A 15,813-nucleotide genomic window follows, 5' to 3' on the forward strand; every position below is an offset into this window, starting at 1 on the left:
TGCTTGAGAGGACGGGCACTGGGCCGTGTGGCTGTGAACTGCTCTCCACCACTTGGTGTCACCTCCTGGAGCGTGCTGTTCCCCCCCTCTCGGTGCCTGGCCAGCTGGCCCCTGGATGGACAGCCCCCCCCAGCTAAGCCCCCTTCTTCACTTGGGAGCTGATGTTAAGCCACGGCTTGTTATCGAGCCTAGGAGGCAGGGATATCTCCCTAGGGATGATGTATGCAACAGAAAAGATCATGTTATCGAGCCAAAGTCATGCCAGAGGCCACTGACCAACACTCAGGATTTCTCAGTTTCGTAATTATTAACAGCCTTTCTTTAACATCCACCCTAGAGCAGCCTTCCCAATGCCCGTTGGCTGTTACACAGCACATGCGGTAACGACAGGGCCAAACAAGACGGGGAGGCAATGCTCTGCCGACCACCACCTGCGGCTTTCCAAGCAAACCCTCTGCCCACCCGTCTGGGGCTCCCGATGCGCTCCCTGGCATTGCCTGGGCACAGGGCACTTGCCTCTAGACAGAGGCTGAACTTTATCAAAGCCAGCCACATGATCTAATTATTTCACCGTTATTATTCATAGTTATTTTAACTGGCAGCTATACAGCTAATTTTCCATCTGCGTTATGAAATCTCAGGAACAACGTCCTATATAAATACAGTATTATCCTATACTATATGCGTTGAGTGCAGAAGGAAGTCACAGTCACTGTCAGTGACTGGTGATGGCCAGAATATCTCAACTGGTAGAGTTAAATAAATTCCACATTGCTGAAGATAATTAAAGTATTTGTATATCACAACACATAAAATACAGGATCATTTAAGGATGACTCCCCTATGGCTTTGTCTTCAAATAAAAGTTAGTGTTCACTTAAAAAAGATGTGTGGACGGCCAAAGAAAGTGAAGTCCCTATTTGCTCATGGAAACTGATAAAATAGTTCTTGTTTCATCCATGTATTACAGACTGTGGTCACCTTCAAAGCTATGCATTATGCACATCATATAACAGTAAAAGTGGGCTAGATTTCCAGACATCAACAAACAATTCCTGCTGAAATCACTGATTCTGTAGGTCAAACACAAACAACCCTGTGTATAATAAAACTTTTGAGTTCCATATACTAAATTTTATGGCATCCCCTAGAAGTCTATACTGGTGTGATACTCAAATCAGTGATGGAGCTCCCTTCTGTATTTTAACTACTTCTGAACATGTAAAGGAAAGCGAGTGTTGCTGGACAGCAGGTTTTGTTTCATTTCATTCTTTGATAAGGACTGAGCAAAGATTGGGCCCCTTCATACTGAAGCTATTTTAAAAATAAGCTTTAAATAGTAAGAGGGACTGTCTGCCCTCCAAGATAAGCAGAAAGACAATTTGCACTTTAAAGCAAGTTACAGCCTTAAAGAAATGTGTATCTAAATTTAATTACAAAAAATTGCCTTTTTTCTAGTGTGCCCCTTTCCCTTATTTTCTGCGGGGGGGGGGGGGGGGGCAGGAGTTAAGTCTTAATCCTTAAAAAAAAAAATCAAAAGTCTGTGGGTGTAAAAAAATAGTGTTATTTAAACATAGTCTTACTCTACTATTTTTCCTCCATCCTGCAATAACCTTTAGACTATAAATTTCCAATAAGAGAAAAAACTAAAGAAAAAAACCTTCCTTTTAAAGCTAAGAATACTGTGCCAACTTTGGTAGGAAAAAATACAAGATAATGTGGTGAAGAACACTCTGTGGGGTGAAATCCCAGCACTAAAAATAATAATAAAAGCAAGGATTGTAGAACCACAGTTCCTGCTAAACAAACACTAAATTCACTTACTCCCGTGTTTTAGGTGGCACTGATACAGACCGATACACTTTGGACTGCATTATATTTATTTACATTTCCGTTTTTGCGTTCAGGTTTCATTGTTAGATAAACTGCAGTCTGACTAGATATATTGCTTCCAAGCAATAGTTTTCAGAGTCTGTGTCAGTGTGGGATTAAGCACAGCAAAATATGTGTTAAAATCTTGACTCCCACTGTAATCTAAACCCATCTACACAGCCAGCAGCTCCTGCCAATCTCTGAGATATACTGCCCACAGCTTCCCCTGTTGTACGACACACAGACTCCCTCTGAGTTATGAATTCAGGACTAACGCAGAGCCGGCGGCCCATCTTGCACATGTCAAGATACTGTCATTCAGCTGACTGGTGGCCTCTTGACTCCCCGACTTTCAGAAACTTCGAACCAGCTCACGTGGTGATGCATGAAGGAGCCCAGATGGAAAAACACGTGTAGGTCTAAACTAGACCTGCAGGTGAGACTTTGCGCAGTGGGTCTTGGTCAAGTATTGCAATGTCCGATGCAGCGTTCTTGAATTCGATAAGAACAAATGAAAGGAGCATTTTCTGCCAAACAGTGAGTTGGAGCAGGCAGGAGAGCACAATAAAAGTGAAACTCTCACGGTTAAACAGCCCTTAACTTTGCGTAAATACAAAGATAAAAATAATAGTAAAGGTAACATAAGAAAACTGACATTATGGTTGCATTTTCAATATTAACACCTTTGATTTTATAACAAAAGACATGCATATACATCTATACCTCTGCTTATATTTCTATATATGCATATATATATACTGCAGCATTATTCGAAATACATCAAAATTAACACAGATTAAAGCTAAAAGATTAATTTTGATATGAGGCATTTGACATGGCTGGCAAGCCTTATTTACACATTTCCTGTGTGTTATATATTTAAAGAAACATCAAAGGTTTTTAACAAGAAAATTATATTCTCACAGCCATAAAGTATACTCTTGTGATTGCATTAGAGTGGCTGTACAATATAACTTCTTTGCTTGCTGACAATGGGTTTTGCGATGTTAATTAAATAAGTAATGTGTCTGTGATCTTTATTCATTAAAATTAATGCAATAATATCTATGTTGAAGGTTCATATTGGACTCAGTCTGGCAAGCCAAATGAAACGGCTTCACTGGAGTTACTCTAAGCTTATTCTTGATGTAACACAGAGCTCTGACAGGAGTTTCTGTGTGAAATGGGTTTACCCTTGCTTCACTTAATATTATTCCCCATCAGCAAACATGAGTATCTTTGGAGCAGACAGAAATGTCGTGTATTAAACAAAGCTACGGAGACCACAAGTCTCCAGGCAACAGGTCGTGCCGGGCACGGAGCCCACTGGCCGGCTGTATTCCTGTGGCCGGCTGTGCCGGGGGAAACGCTGCCGGCATCACCGCTGAGCTCTGTGGTCCGGCCGTGGGTGAAAGCCATCAGCTGGAATTAGCCCAAAGGATGGCACTGAGCACGGCTTGTCATTCCTAGTAACGAGGCTCAAAACAAAGGGCAGAGGTTTCGAGTATGACACCTGAGATCCCCTCGCCTCTGGGATTATCTCCCAGCAAAATGGGAGCTGCCCTGCTTCAGCATCCCCTTTGGAAAAACTGCTCTTCACAAAGGCAGTACCCGTCTGTGTAGAACAGGTGATGGTCCTGCACCGACAGGCAAATGCACTGCGTGAAATGAGAGAAACTTGCTGCTAAGATTTTAAGATTCCCGAATCTAATTCACTATAGACTGAAACCTACAGCAAGCCTCTTCAGCAGCTCCCCGGGCACTGGATTAAGAATTGATGAACAGGAGCAAACACAGGGTCAAAATTCAGCATCTAAACCATAAAAACCTATTACTATGAATATTTTTGTTCTGTTAGCAAGGCGGGTTACACCTGAACCCTGGCAAAAAGGAAGAACGCAAGCTACCTTTGATTTATACGCATCAATATTTTACATACAATTAATTCAGACAACATGGAAAAAGAAGATGATGAATAGTGAGGTAACCTTAAATTAAAAAGACTGATTAGTATTTAGGAAACAAGCAGCTGACCCAGCCACCCCCAGTAGTATGATTCATGGTACTATTTTCATATTTGTATTATTTAGCGTCTAAAGACCTCAGCTGAGAGTTCTGTTCTGCTAAGAACTTGCATTAAGTACTCTGAAATTATCTTCCCTGATTAATTTTCTACAGAAATCTAAGTACTAAATATAAAAAAATATGAAAAAAACCCACCCTCTAACCAACGTCGAAACTACTTTTTTTTCTGAAAGAAAGCAAATACTTTCCATGATTTTCAAGGGCTGTCAGAAAATTCAATTCCACTGAGGCAGTGAGAAGAAATTGACATTAACTCTTCCTCTAGCCCTACTCTATGTATAATAAAATAGAAATCTTAAACAAAGAGTTTATATTACATATAGATGAACTTAAAAAGACAAGAAGGCAGGAGGTGTTTTTGTCTTCCAGAGTTCTGAGGCAGAAAACTGAAGCATGGGTAAATTTTGTAAAGCTTTACAGAGAAAAAATATTTGGAACTCATGAAAGGAACTGATTTCAGGCCTTGGAGGTCCAATACCCTCAAATTAATTTTATTAAATATCTGACATCCTGGGAAAGTAGTGTAGTAAAGCAGTAACTGGATTAAATGTCACTCATCAGTAATTTCATTTTTATTTTTCTTATGTTGAAGTATTCAAAATTCATTGCTAAGGACTTGTTTCTTTGATCCTCTCAGGAACATTCAGAAAGGGGAAAAGTTCATAGTGATACCACAGATCCTAAAGTTGGCATCCGTCTCTCAGTTGCCCCTGGAAGCACGTCTCCCTTCAGTAATGACACAGAGGGCATCAAGTTTTGTAAGCCTTTGTGGAAACCCATCTTCCTTTGTTACCTACCCTAATTATCTCTACCTTTGTTCCAAATCTGCAAAACTAATTTTAGGATGTCAAAGACATAAAAGACATACGTTACGTTAGCTAATATGGAAGTCTTAAGCATTAAGTACTACCACAAATGGACACAAACCAGAGAAAACACTAATTAAGGAAGGTCCCTTGTATGTGAACAGTCATAAATAGATGTACAGTATCTGTCCATTGAGCATGTGATTGTCCTTTAACAGAATATATATTATAAAGCACTAAAGAGTCAATAGGAAGGAGGATATGTTAAACTAACTAAAGATTAAAAAATATCTGTAATTTGATTAACCTGCCGAATTTTTAGAAGGAACTAGCTCAGGATGTACACCCTATACTACATATATTTTTAGTAATTATTTTTAAAGGGCTTTATGATTTTCCCATCATTGCAGTTGAAACCACTGGAGACCAGCGATGGCCTAACAACCTCTCAAGAATCTAGACATTCCTTTCTACGAAGAAACAAAATATGAGGGTTGCATATCTCTTAATGATGGAAATTGATGGAACTGACTATGCTGTCAATAGCATAGTGAAGCTTTATTGAATTCTATCAAAGTTGATAAGATTTTCTTTTTCTAATCAATGTTAACCTATTAAAGATAAGAAGCAGCATGGGTTTTTTTTCACAGAAACTAACAAAACCACAGAAATTAGATTATAATGCTGGAGATTGATGCAAAACCTGAGTGCAGTGGGCGTCTTTCCATTTCCTTCAGTGGTTTTTGGATCAGAACTTTAGTAACGAGGACTTAAACAGCCAAATTAGGTTGCCCAGTCAGCACTAATAAAGTCTTTATGAAGCAGTACCACAACTGCCAGATTTGTAAACTGAACAGGCAGCGAAGAACAACAGTCACAAGAACACACCTACAGTCCATCTAGTTGGATAGTAGACCTCACAGGGAAGACAGCAGAAAATCCATTGGAAGAAGCATCCTTTAGCACTTTAGAAATCACAGGCACACACATCCATTGATTGCACTATAACTGGAAGATAGCAGGTGGTCCTTGGGCTACACAAGTTGATTGCCGCCTTATCTAACTATCTGTTACACAGGCTGATAATCTTCTTATCTATGTATTACAATGTAAAATTTTAAAATTTTGTTTTTATTCATGGACTTAAACTATTCTATTGTACTAGACCTTTTTCTTCACTGTATCTTTGCCAATAAGAGCCAAAGAATTTGAATGAACTTTTAAAGGAGTGCTTTCCTTTGATTTGTCACATTTTAATTTTGTTGGTCACCAGGAAAACGATATGTATGAGAACCCAAAGTATCTTTCAATAGCCTTCAGTATTTCCCACTGCATCCCCTATACCCCCATATCATCTATTCCTCTTTTTTCTGAATAATACAAAACCATCACCTCTTTCTTCAGATGGGAATCTTTTCATGTGGAAATCTTCCTTTTTTTTGCTCTCATTCTCTGGTCCTTCCTTCCTTAATAGCTTTCTGGATAAGAAGTGACCAAAGGCAGACACATTATTCATATAGAATATGAGAGTCATCAGCTGGTAAAGCGAGCATTACACAATAAATACTAAACCACGTTTTGCATTCCTTTTATAATACATACAGTTTCTTCTGCTATGAACTGAGCAAATACTTTGATCAAGCTTTTCCATAATAATGGACAAGAGATTTTCAATAGTATCTCGTGTTCTGTTGGGGAGGTATATGGGAAACATTCAGATTGCACCTTCCAAAGTGTGTATTTCTAAAATTGCAGATGATACCATATAGCCCTGACTGGTGATCTTTGATAGTCCTTTCAAAGTATGCTTAATATTTTGCATTCCAAAATAAATTTATGTTGCCTTCAAATATGCTGCATTTACAGATCATTAAAAAATAAATTAATACTACATCAACCCTCAAAACCAGCTATCATCTCATGGTCTGTTTGAATCGTGTTATGTTTCCTACATTTAGCATCAGAAATAACTAGAGTACTTTCTATTTATGACCTGCTCTCTTTATTCCTCTGTGCATGTATGTGAGTAAATGCACAGGCATCTGAGTAAATGCGTATGTATACGTACACATACGTAGGCATATGTTTTTGTGCATGTGCGTGTGTACATAACTAAATATATGTACGTACAGAGAGACATTGCCAGTCAGTGAACCTGATTTAACAGTGCTGTAAGCACACCAACTTCAGCTACACGACACCCCAAAGAAACATACAGTAGAAAGCCAAAAGGCCTTTTCTGCTTCATAAGAGGAGATGCTGAATAAAGTAAACTCTACGTATAATATATATGCGGATCTTATTGATAAATTGATACATAGACATACACATACATCTCCATTATGCATACAATTTGCCGGAATGGAAATGCCATGCATTTCCAGATGTGTTATTCTAAAACGAGCAAAGGTAAGATTTCCTGAAAAAAAAAAAAAAAAAAAGTTTAAATCTGGGAGGAGACAGCCAGGAAGCATTGAAGAGAAGTTGAGGATGCAGGAATGCCAAGGTGCTATATGGTAACAGCTGTGCTCTGCTGCCATCCTGAAATTCTGTGCACTGAACAGCAACCTGACAGACACAGGGCTAAAACTGTTGCCAGGGATCAGTGCCACACAAAAGCATCCTGGCCAAACACATCCCTCTGCAGACACAGTGGCTCCATCCCAAGGGTTCCATCATACCGACAGATCTTCTTGGTGTAGGAATTATCCTTGAGGCACACAATCGACTGAGCTTAGAGTCAAATCTGGTAGAGATGCACTGCCAAATGGATGGAGGCAGGGATGAATGTACATGCAGGTCCCTTACACTGTTCAGGCACAGAAATTCTCATTCTCAGGCAACTGGTCTGGGAACCAGGTAGGTCACTGCCAGTTAAACTTATTCCTAAACTCACCTGCAGAAGCCTTTCCCTGTGCATCATAACGATGCACATTACTATGACTTCATTTTCCTTGAAATAGTCGAAACTTTTGGCTGTGACTGAGTTTACAGACATGGCTACTAACAGTCCAAGCACACATTATTAAGTGGAACTTAACAGGTGGAACTGAGATATCAAGGTTTTACGCAGCAGTTGCACCAGCTTTGTAAGAGGCAGTCTTGTAAGTGCATTGTGAGATTTTTGCTGGAAATTACAAAAATTTGTGCTTTGTGAGAGGAAAATTTGATTCATGTAAAATATCTGTATTTTCTAAAACAGCCAACAGGAAACACTCTTTCTCTCCTGTTCCTGACATTAATTTATTGTTTTATGGAGAAGCACCTCAAGTTACCTCAACAGATAACATGCAGAGGAAGCATGCATGTAAACAAAAAGGTGATGGCCCTTGCACTGAAGAGTTTAAGAATTCCAAAAAAAAAAATTAGAGCAGTGGGACTTGGGAACTGCAGTAACCTTAAGCATCTGGGTCTCACTAGTGAAGAAAAGACAAAAGGAATATAGAATACACCCCATCTCTGAAGAGACAGGAGCTACAGCACCAATGTCTGTATATTTATATGCTTTTCTGCCCCTTTTTTTAACCCATTCTGCTGGTCTCCATCTTCTTCCTCTTTTAAAACGCACTCTTCATTGAGGACAGGTGTGAAGGACCAGAGAACAGAAAACTTTCTGACACCACTAGCCATCCAGTCACCAAATAGTATTAGCCCTTGTCTGCCTGCTGATCATATAGATTTGTATAGATTGTATCGACCTTCTCAAACCTAATTAAGGTTTCTGTGTTTCTTTTCAGAAGCTACACTGAGGACCTCCTAAATTATGCCCCAATCTAAAAATAAAATGGAAATAATATCTATTGCATTGGCAAAAAATCTAAATGTTTTCACTTTTTCCCTTTCTCCTTCACCCACTATCAAAAAAAATCTTTGTGGGTAATTGCTGCAGTTGATGCTACAACCATTGAAGGATTACTGTATGCCTGTGTGCTGTTGTTAAAAACATGAAATTTCTAAGTACAGAAGGCAGTAAGACTGATGTCCTTGGTTGGTTTGTTCAGACCTACTTATTGAGGCATAAATAGTGTGCTGTATAACACCATGAAATGACATAGGAGTACCTATAATACACAGGTACAGTGAAACCTAGAAAAACAGAGTACCCAATGTTACAACAGAGAACCAGCAATACCTGATTTCTTTGCCCTGGTCTTCCATAGCTTTGGCAAATAACACAGGATTTTCCCCTGTTGCAGTAGAATGGAGTTCCCTGTGTGTCTACCTTAGAGGAACATGCAAAGCTTGACTATTAGCATTAAAAAACCACAACCTTTCGTCTTCATTCTTCCCGCCTCCAAAGAGATTTCTTCCAAATGTGCATTAATTTTAAGCTCTCACAAGTAAAATTCACTGCTGCATTTGGTCTGGTTATGTTTTAAGAATAAGAAAACAATACAAAAGTGCATGAAAAATGAGAGGTTAAACGCTCCCTCCTGAGTCACTGTGGTCCATCATCTCATATTTAATTACATTTTAAAATAAAACAAGCATAAACTTGAACTGACAGAGCATAATGGCTGCTTTGGTGCTGCTGTACATGTGCATGTAAAGACTTAAAGAAACACATGGATTACTGACCTGACAGGCCATGACAGTAATCCAAAACAGCCGTTACAGTCTCTACTGTAAATTCTTCTTATTTCATGGACCCCTGACACAACGGATGGGAACGAGATAGAGGTTTATAACAGAAATGCTGACACAACCTTATCTATAGCTGTGCAAATGGTGCCGCTATAATTAAACTTTACAACTTGAGCACCACTAGATAAGTTGCTAGTTTTTAATCATATTAATCAGAGCTTGGATGTTTCAATTGCCGTATATTATCATGCAGCGTGCACTATAAAAATAAGATTCCCAGCTGCTAAAGATCATAGCTGTTATGAAACGCAGAAGTATATTCAAACACTCCTCTGTAAGTGCAAACATACTGAATGAAAACCTCAGTCGGTTATCCATTTTTTGCTTTGTTTCCCAATACATAGGTTTGACATAATAGCCACAGAAAGTATTCTGAGTACATTACAAGAATATCACTGAATAGCAAAAAAAGCTTCATTAAGATCTGCCCTGTATGTTTCAAATTTTCCTATCAGCAGTGAAACAAGTCTACTGTCTTCAGTGATAACGACAGTCAGAAGCCTGCTCTTTCAGAGGCAGGCACTGAGATTATTCTTCATGCACTGCTGTTTTCTTTAAAAGCCGGCTTCCCAGCGCTAGTGAGGAGTGGGTGGCAAAACTCTCACTGCTTTCAGTGGTCTGAGATGTGGAGCCTGGGAATGTTTTATGTAAATATTTCTTTTCACATTTTCTCTTCATTTGTCCGAGTGATTTACAGTTTTACTTCAGCAAGGAAAGTTTCTCTCGGAGAAGCTATATTTGGTGCAAACTGAACGGATATTGCATTGGAGCTGAAACCTTTTATTTTTACCGTCTGGGTATTGCTAACTACAACAATGAAATTAATCTATAAATAAAACTTGCTCACTTACTGCTCTCTCTATTACCCTGAATTTGCAAATCTTTGCATGCTGCATGCCAGTTTACACGTACCATGCGATACGTTCCCACAGTGTCAATGCCTGCTCTTTTTACAGCACCAGTTTTGTAACACTTCCTGTAGACAATCGTGCTGTCCTTTAAGATGGGTGGTACAGGTATGTAGCCTGTATGTCACAAGAAGTCCTGTAAGGAATTCAAGGGAAAGAGTCTGCCTGTAATCGTGTGTGGCGGAACAGAGTATGCCATGGACATTTCTGAAAATTGTTAAGAGCTGTAGCAATGCATAGGAGTTGCCATAGTGTTATTCTGACCCCTGAAGGATGGAAACAGAGTTAACTTCATATCCTTTTTTTTTTTCTAATTTACTCAGTATACTCTATGAATGTCAAACTCCAAACTACATTAGCAGGATTTATTAGTGCTTGCCCAGACTTATCCTCAAGAAATATGAAAATAGTCATGAACGAATGGTGAACCAACTTTAAAATACTGATGTTTTCAGGGAAGCAGAGGAAAAAGTGATTTTTCAGGCTGGTTCCATGGTAAAATTACTGTGTGTTTGATAGTGCATTAAATCTATGTGGAGATCATGTTTATCAAGAGATATAAAACCCACTCTGCCCTCACCTCTTCTTAACTGAAAAGTATTTTAGTGAAATTTTGCTAGAATGAATTCAGAGTGAAGTGGGGAAGGACATAGGCCAATGATGATAAGATCACTCATTTCAGCTAAGTTAAGATTTCATCAGGCTTACATTCTTCAGAAAATGCATCCATTAGAGGTATGGGGCCTCAGCAGTGCCTTTGCAAGCTTATCTGTCTTCAAGGAGTATTCTTCCCCCCCTGCTCTTCCCAAAGAGATAGGAACAGTGATTTATGATTCTAAAATGGATATTGAAGTAAAGTATATCCTGATAATACTATCTTTTGAACGATTCGCTAAAAAAGTCCGTCTGAGTTAAACCAATGGGACCCCTGTCACACCTTTGCTCTTCACCTACTCACAGAAGATGCTTGAAATGTGTTAACAGACCACCTTTTAGGTTCCCTGTAAATGTACCGGGTAGATTAGGCTGTTATATCTGACAATACTTTTTTCTGAAGTCAGTCATGCTGTACTCTGAAATACCGAAGCAGCATCCTGCTGAAGCTGCCAGGCAGTCACTGCACACACCAGGAGGGACAACGCTATCTACATTAAGCGCTGCACACACTCCGGGTGAAACAGCACTAGCTCTGCCTTGAGCACTGGAAGAGGGTCAGCAGAACGCCGCGTTTGGAGGTAGGCGACAGCGAGGGGGGGGGAAGGAAGATCAATTTTAATTTCAGTTCTGTTCCTCCTCCGCTCAGCTGTTGCCATGCACTGAAGTCCCAGGTTGCCGTGTGACCTTGCCGAGGAGCAGGCAGCCGGATCTGCTCAATGGGACCATTGTGCAGCCTTGCAAGGGGCTTTTCTGGAGCCCAATCCACGGGTGTGGCTGAATGAGCGAGGAGGCAGCCTCCTCCCTCCTTGGTGAACTCCCCGTCCCGGGGAAACTCCACCAGGAGCACGCTGATGCAAAAGGCAGCCTGCAAGAGGCAAACCCCTTGTCAGGAGCTGAGCGAGGATCTCTCCTCCTCTGCCCAGGTCTCCATCCTTCTCCCGCTGCCGGGAGCGCTACAAAGTTAACCCAAGTGATTGATACGCTATTTGAGCGTATTATTTCACTATCGGCGACTGATGCCACTGATGTAATCAAGTTACATAATCACTGTCTTTGCACGAATACATCCATCTTCCTACAGATAGATCTGCATATCTTCTTCCATCCATTATGCATGAACCCACCAGCAGTACATAAGGGTACATATTTTCGCACACACTATATAACTTTAGCATTGCAGTGCATTGCACTGCACAACGTCATCACTATCGATTCCCTCCACCTTCCCCCATTCCCTCTATCAGAATTGATTTTGCAGAGAAAGATTACCAATGTGCATTGCTTGGATCCCTTTAAATCTTTAAAGGCTGAAGTGCCTCCCTTGCTCGCTTCTGTTCTTAAGACGACGATCTTTTCTATCCTTTTTCTCCCTGTCTCGCTTCACACCACAACTAACAGAGGAATTAATTCACACACAGTCCCTCAGCCAGATGCATATATGTATGAAATACCGAAGATAGCATCTCTGTTTGCAAATCTTCCACTGCCATACACGTGGTCTGAGATTTCAGTAGGTAAGTTATTGGGTGAAAAAAATATAAGAGCAGGTGGATGAGAGATTTTCAGGCTAGTGACATTTACAATATTTCTCTACTATCAAGATGAGATTTTTTTTCCTCTTACTGTCCCTCAGTTTATAATTTCCTTGCAGGATTTACAGGCACAGTTGTAATCCCAAATTACCAGTGGCATTTAACCCCCTTAGCACCAGAGCACTGTACCACCATTAATAAGGATTGCCACCTTAAAGTTTAACAACTTGAAAAGCAGGATTTCTCTCCCTCCATTGCAGCTATGAAATGCAGCAGAATGCTGCACAGAGTTGGAAACATTTGTTTTCACCAGCGGATGGGATTCGTTCTCACACTAAATAGATTCCATCACAGAGACCTTTACTATCAAAAACCCTTTTCAGTCAAAAATATTACAACCGGGGGTGAAAAAAAATAAAAGAAAAAGTGGTAAAATTAAAGACTCCTTGCTTTTACAGCACTCTGCCAAATCCAGAGGGTGCAAGAATAGAGAGGGAGGAGGAGATTTTTAATTATTTTTTTTTTAAATTATCGCAAAAAAGCACTCACCAGAAGACCTACTGCAGTTATGCCACTCAACTGCCAATAACGGCTGGAGCCCCCCGCATGAGGGTAATGCAGCAATCCCCAAAGTACCCCATTTCAACCACACGCCACCAAGTTTATCAATGCCGGGCTTTCGCCGGGAGAAAAATGACCTTACCCCACAGGAGCCTCCCGAAATATCCCTCCGGTGCGATCGGTCAGCGGGGCGAGCGCCGGTCACCACACTGCGCACTCGGCCGGAGAAGCCCCGTGTTTACTCCTGGGGCTGAGCTGGCCGCCGGTGCCGCGGACGCGGCGCCCATCCATCCAGCGGTGCCAGCTCCGCCGCGGGCGCAGGTAATTCCATACAGACTTCGGCGTCCCCCCACCGCAACCCCCCCCCCCGCACCCCTCCAGAGTCGCCCCTTCCTTCCTAGTTCAGAAAGTGCCCGAGTCGCCGGCGGGAGGTACCATCCAGGTGCGGCGGGGGGGGTGGGGGTGAGGGGATAAGGCGGGGGGCGGCCGGCCCGGGGGGCCCCCCGCGGACAGCTCCGCGCCCAGCGCCCCGCCGCCGCCGCGGGGCCGGATCCGGGCTGCCGCGCACAAGTATCCCGGCGAGCGGCGGTCCGGTGGGGATTTTCCTGGTGCTGGGCGGCTGTGGAGGGGGGGGGAGGAAAAGAGGGGAGGGTGCTTCCCGGGTCCTAGCACCCTCACCGCCGTGCCAAAAAAAATAAATAAAAAAAAAATAAAAATGGGGAGGTGGGGTGGGAGGAAGAAAAAAAAAATCTCCAAAGGGGAAAAAAATCGGTTGTCCGCTTGCCCCGAACGATACTAATCCCCGGTGAAAATGACAAGTGGTCAGCAAAGGAAGAGGAGGTCTTGATTGATAACCACAATCCACCCAAAATATCCTAAGGAGCAGAGGACGAGAGGGAGCGAGGGAAGAGAGGCGAGGGAAACTGCAGTGCATAAATGATTCCTGTGTTTCTACGAGACGGGCTCGCTCGGCGGAACGCGCCCTCCGCCGGGCCGCCAGCCGGCAAGGAGGGACCGTGACTGCCACCCCATGGACACCCCGGCGCTCGCCCAGCGCCGCTCTCGCAGGAGGGGTGGTGGGTTTTGCGGGGGGAGGGAGCGAGAGGGGGAGGGCCCTTCGGAAGGGATCCTGGAGAAACTCCTGGGAAGCGGGCATCCCTCCTTCCCTCCCTCCCTCACTCCTTCCTTCCTTCCTTCCTCCCTCCTTCCTTCCCTCCGCCCCGGCGCTGCCCGCCTCCCCGCGCCGCCTCGGCCCGCAGCGCTGGGGCTGGAGGTGGGGATGGGGATGAGGATGGGGCTGGGGCAGGGGCAGAGTGTGGGGCGGGAGGCTGAAGATGCGCGGGGGTCAGCCTGCTTCTCTTTTCCTGTTGTGGTTTATTTATTTTTTATTTGTTGCCCGCGCCCCCCCCTCCCCCCGCCCCCCCCCTTCCCCAACACACACGCTTTCCCCTCCGGTTTCCGAAGTGAAGTGTTGTTTTAGGAGAGATGATACATTATCTATTCTTGGATTTTTATAAGGCAAACTGTGGGCCTCGCTGTTGCCATGGGATCTTCTTTGTGCGAACTCTCTGAACTGTGTGGGAACAGTTTTATTTCCTTCCCTTCAGATTTTTTTTTCTTTTTTTTTTTCCCCTTCTCCTCTGTAACTCTTCTGAAGATATGTATCAAAATGTAACTGCGTTATTGCCAATTAAGATTAACAGCAGCTGCAAGGTGCACCTAATTAGGAATGTTAATTACTTCATGAAATAAATAGTCATTTGCAGATGTTTATAATACTAAACAAATGTTCTATAGAACGTAACTCTGTATAGTTCTGACACTCCCTCCAATAAATTCGATCACATTCCTGCATGAAGGTGCGGGGGAGTGGGCACCCCCTCTTCCATAGCCCCTGCCCTGCAGGCACACGCTTGCAAGAAGAGGTGCTCGGGGTGGCCTGTTCATACGTTGGGTCAGAGGGATTTCCTATCCTTAGAGTCCATTGCGTGGGGAGGGAAGGCGGAGGAGCGAGGAATACCTGAGCAATGTGAGCTAAATGCTTACAGTCACGTACCTGTTTATGTCCGTGCAAACGGTGCTCTCCGAAATGGGGGCAAAGAGTCGAGGCGACATTCAGTGACCGCGAAATCCACCCTGGCTTCTTTGTAGGGCCATAGGGAAGAATCCAAACCGCTGCGTTTTCTAAACCCCCAACGTGTTACAGGAGGAGAGAGAAAGAAAAGAAAAGAAAAGCAGCACGTGGGAAAGTGTGATTTTATTATGGATCATGATAAAGGATTATCGATAGGCAGATAATGTGCCGTGCAGAGTCAGTGGGCTGCGGGAGAGGTGGGAGCTGTTGCAGAATTTGTGGAGCTCGCTCACACCCCACCTCTCTTCATGATAACAGAACAGCATTCTTCACGTTGGATAAAAAAAATAGAAGAAACTAGAAATGATTGCAACAACCAGTAGTCAAAATTCAATTTTAAAAGACAGAAATTAATGTGACTGGTTAAACCAGGCATTCCGATACTACTATGATGAGTGATCCCTATGCGTGGGTAGGTAAAAGAGACATGAAAAACTTTATGGGATTCTCTTTGTGGATCAGTACAGGGCATTTTAAGTTAGCTAAATGACTCATGCTATCAACTTTAGAGCGCTGGTTTTGGGTGCTTGATTTAGAAGCCCAGGCGTCCCAGCTGGTTGAGTGAGGGAGAGAGAGGGAAAGAGAGGAGGGATCCCAACTTTGATTCTCACCAT

General features: G+C 42.6%; 1 protein-coding gene across 1 annotated transcript in view; it reads right to left on the minus strand.

Moving 5' to 3' along the window:
• The window catches only part of IL1RAPL1 (interleukin 1 receptor accessory protein like 1), a 769,335-nt gene extending 754,875 nt beyond the window's left edge, over positions 1-14,460 (minus strand). The window contains exon 1 of the mRNA XM_074604365.1: positions 13,208-14,460. The gene's annotated coding sequence lies outside the window, so the exon portion shown is untranslated. The remainder of the gene's footprint in view (positions 1-13,207) is intronic.
• Between the last annotated feature and the right edge of the window lie 1,353 nt (positions 14,461-15,813).

This window comes from Larus michahellis, chromosome 1 (genome assembly GCF_964199755.1).
Source record: "Larus michahellis chromosome 1, bLarMic1.1, whole genome shotgun sequence".
Lineage (NCBI taxonomy): Eukaryota > Metazoa > Chordata > Aves > Charadriiformes > Laridae > Larus > Larus michahellis.